This window comes from Amaranthus tricolor, chromosome 4 (genome assembly GCF_026212465.1).
Source record: "Amaranthus tricolor cultivar Red isolate AtriRed21 chromosome 4, ASM2621246v1, whole genome shotgun sequence".
Taxonomy (NCBI): Eukaryota; Viridiplantae; Streptophyta; class Magnoliopsida; order Caryophyllales; family Amaranthaceae; genus Amaranthus; species Amaranthus tricolor.
This window is the reverse complement of record NC_080050.1, coordinates 26,532,000-26,536,610: the sequence shown is the minus strand read 5'-3', so window position 1 is coordinate 26,536,610 and position 4,611 is coordinate 26,532,000.

Here is a 4,611-nt window from a genome sequence, read left to right as displayed (position 1 = left end):
ATAAGCTTATCTCGGCGAAGAAATATTCAAATTAAGCTTTGGGGAAATTTATTTTTTAAAATAAGTATTTTTTAGTTCAAGGCTATGGTTTGGTTGTGTTTGCTATTGCTAATAGCGAGCAATTATTTAAACTGAGTCAATAAAAGTTGCGTGTAACACCTCTGAATTTCCGACCCCTTGTACAAAACCAAAACCGTAAAGGGCGGGACTTTCGGTGTTATATTAAAATAAAATAAATAAAATAATAATAAACTTTTTTAAAGTGTCAGTGGAAATTTCGACAGCATCTGACATAAAACTGTGCGCTTTTGTAGAAAAAACAAAGTTATTTAGAATCTAATAAAGTAAAGGCATCAACGGCCTATCAAAACTATGTCACGGCGGAATGATTAATCGTCAGCTTCTCATCTCAAGCATGGATCGTAGTTCCAATGTTAACGTTTGAGTTTCAAATGACAAAACTTTTAAACTAAAACCTGCAGAAAGACAAATATACAAAAGAGTACACAAGGCCTCATAACAAAACGTATACAACCAAAGTTTACAAAAGATAAACAAGAGCTACAAAATCCAAAGATAACGATATGACACGGGTTATGCTTCGCCCTCATCACTCTCCCCCAATGCAATACAATCCAAAAGAAGCTTCAATACCTGCTATGTCTATCTATGATCCTCTTGCTGCTCGACATCAGACCCAAGGCCAATGTGTCATAGCAGGACAATCATAGAAAGTCATCAAACAATCAAACATAAACACAAACACGTACACGTCAGTAACTAGCATTAAATATAATAAGGCCAACTGCTAGGTGACATTATGTTATACAACATAAGATGATCTCATAAGACACAAGCACAGATAGTAACCGTTTATTTTCCACCTATACTTCTTAATCTCATTACGTCATTTTCAACCCGAACCATGTGTTCTTGAGTAGACTACAGGTCTTCATACTACTCTTCTCAAAACATAAAGTCTTGTAAAACACTCATAGTATCAACTCAACTAAGGCATTAACAGACTACCTAACACATGACCTTATATAGCTTGTCTATCTTAATGTAAGTGTAATCATAGTCTATCTTTGGGGATTGGTAATACCCTTGAGGTAACTTAACTTAGGCACACTTCTCACTAGCATAAACTATTCTATCAATGAGTAAATTTCTATCAATGAGTAAACATTATATCAATGTGTAAGCTCTCTATCAATGAATAAACCTTCTATCATTAAATAACTTTCAATCAATAAATAAACATTCTATCATTGAATATTTTTCTATCAATGGATCTGTAACAGACTCAAAATTCTTAATCATAATCTTTCGATTAATTATTTCAAATCTTCAATTCAAATCTATAATCCTTCGGTTATCCATTTCAAACCATCTTTAATTCCTAAAACTTTTTCGATTTTGTAATTTCTTTCAAATATTAAACTTAAAAAAATATTATTTTGTTTCAAGTCTTTTTATAAGCACTAAAATATTACTTTATTATTTTATAGTACGAAAAGTAAAATTTCATTATTATATTCACGGTTTTGTAAAACGTTACGTTTTAACTTTCTTCCTTAAACTAACATTACTAATTATTATTTTAACCTTATAACTTTGATTTAATTATTTTATATATAAACATGAGTCGTATTTTTATTATTAATTTTAAGTATAGTTTAAGCAAAATTTTCTAAGTAAACTACATATTTTTATTATCAAATTTACCCATTATTTTAAAATATATTTACTTGTACATACTAGAAAAAAAATTTGATGAACCAAAATCTTTTCGATAGTAACCCATGATGTTCATCACTTACACAAGTTATCACCATTTCCTTACACAAGCTAACCTTCTTCTACACTCCAAACTCATACATATTCACTTACACACTCTAACTCTTACACATTCACTTACACACTCTAAATCACTTACGTAAGTTAATCTTCTTCTATACTCCTAAAATACTTTTTTATACAATCTAATGAACTACAATGTTGCCAAAACCCATTATAAATACGCTTTAGCCATGAGATAACTTACACCACCATCATCAAATCTTTCTAACATTCTTTTTTATCTTTTTACTTCATTTTAATCTTACTACCTTAATACCTTTATTATTAGTTGAAGAAATTCAAGAAAATGGAGCTTAGAACACTCTTTATTTAGCTAAATCATCATCATTATGGAGCATTATTGACTTATTACTTTGGGTACTTAATGTATTATTATTTTTGGAGTTTGGATTTAATTATTTTGGGAGTTTAGAAGATCATCATTATTTTTGGGAGTTTGGATTAATTATCTTTGAAGCATTATTATCTATCTTGGAGGGTCTTATTTCTTATTATTTTCCTAATTAGTACTTAGTACTAATCCTTGGTGTTAGTATGGTATAACTTCTTACCTTACTCTTTTTGTGGAATACATTATATTTATTTACTTTATAATATGCAAAGTATGAAATATGTCGATATGTTTTAGTAGGAAGTTAGTTTAATGAAATTATGATCAAAATTATATTATGTATGTGTATGCTAAAAGCATTTTTAGTATGTTAATTTAATAATTTTTGAACATAGGAAGTTGGGTGCAAAATTATATTCTAGTGATATTAAGTATGATTTATATTATAAACTAGTGCTAGTATGTTTATGAGTTAAGTGTTACATTAGGAATGTTATTATTTTTTTATGTTAGAATTTTTATTAATATGTTTATGTTAGCCTTCAAACTAGTTTATAAGGTAGTAAGTTATTTTTTGAACGTATTTTACTAAGTATGATTATATTATGAATCTTGTTATTATACTTTATTTTGAGATTTAAGTTTATCCTTAAAATTATAGTAAATTTCTATGTTATTACGTAAAGTTTTTATTTTTGTAAGTGGTTATGTTAATTATTTAAATCTAGGATTTAGTATGATAAATAAAATTAAGTCATTCTTTTTATGTGAAAAGGGCCCAAAACACTCATAGGCTATTCGACCTAAATCATATAATAATTAAAAAAAAAAAAAGAGAGAGAGAGAGTTTGATTTACTATTTTAAATTATTACAACTATTTTTGTGATAATAATAAGATAACAATTTAAAAAGATATTTTTGAGAAATTTTTATAAGTTGTTAAATATTAAAGTGTTTTTCTTGAATACATGAGATTTCATAATAAAAGTAACTTTCAATCACTATTTAGTAAAAAATATTTTATTTGCTAACTATTTGTCCAAAATTTATGTAAAATAATGTAAAAGTATTTTAAGTAAACTTGCCGCTCAAATTATGTGTGATATATTGATTTTGTGAAATTACAAGTTTTACTTGTTTTATAATTAGAAATATTAACTTTTGTGAAAATTAAGTTTGACTTGTTTTTTAAACTAGAAATATTGATTTTTGTGAAATTATAAGTTTTATTTATTTTACAACTAGAATGTTGATTTTTGCAAACCTAATAAGTTTACTTATTTTTCTAAACTTGAGATATTGATTTTTGGTGAACTTGTAGAATTTTGGAAACTTATCCAATAATGCAATTTTAACTTGAATTTTAATTAGAATATTTGATTTTTTTGAAGAGAATAAAGTTTTATTTATTGTAAAGTTGAAAACGTTGATTTTGGGAACTTATTTAAAGAGAAATAGATTTTAGTAGCTACTTGTGGAAAATATTAATTTGGAGAATATTGATAGAATATTAAGTTATTAGTGTGAATTTAGCGAACTATTAAAAATAAAATTATAAATAAAATTTAATGTGTAAAAATTTAATAATGAATGTATAAAGACATAAAGGTTAATTTTACGTTATGATTAAGAATTTTATTAAATAAAAGAATCACCTAAGTTGATCAAAGTCAAAGTCAAATTGTAGTAATAAAAATATGATGTACTTGTGTGAATGAACATTGATTGAATAACCTTGATCGTAAGGTAATGTCGAACCATGGACCGACATGTAAAATCCCGGCGCCCTTGTTGGCCAGCACGTAAAATGCGGTGTAAGACAGGGGGTTAGCTACCTATTCTGTAGAGCTCGAGCATAAATTGTATTGGAGGGGTGACGAATCCCACCACAGTTAGGGTTTAGGACTACGGTCCTCACCTAACCAGACCCTTACATATATCAGGTGTCATATTGATGTGCTTGTTGATCAGTGATAAACTTGATTAGTGTTGATGGTATGATGCATGGTACGGTTATGAGTATTAACCAAATGAACTTACTTAAGTATTAAGATTACCGAATTGTATAAGTGGCAGTAACGTACTTCTGTCAGGATTGAGAATGGTATCTTAATGACTTAAAAGTATGGAACAGAAAAAGAATATGGTAAAGGTATACGGTGATGTTAATTAATTATAAGTTCGTACTTAAATTATTATTTTGTAAATGTAGCATATAATTTTCATATTTTGAGCTGGATAGAAAGTTATGCTTGGAGTTAAGCGCTGACCGATCCAATCGGCTGTCATCCGTATCATGGATGACAACATTTTGCAGTATTTAGTTCAGGTTCCGATCCAGGCCGCAACAATTACTATTTATCAAGAACTTAGCTGTTTTTTGTATCTTTATTGATGACTTGATAATGATGTATTT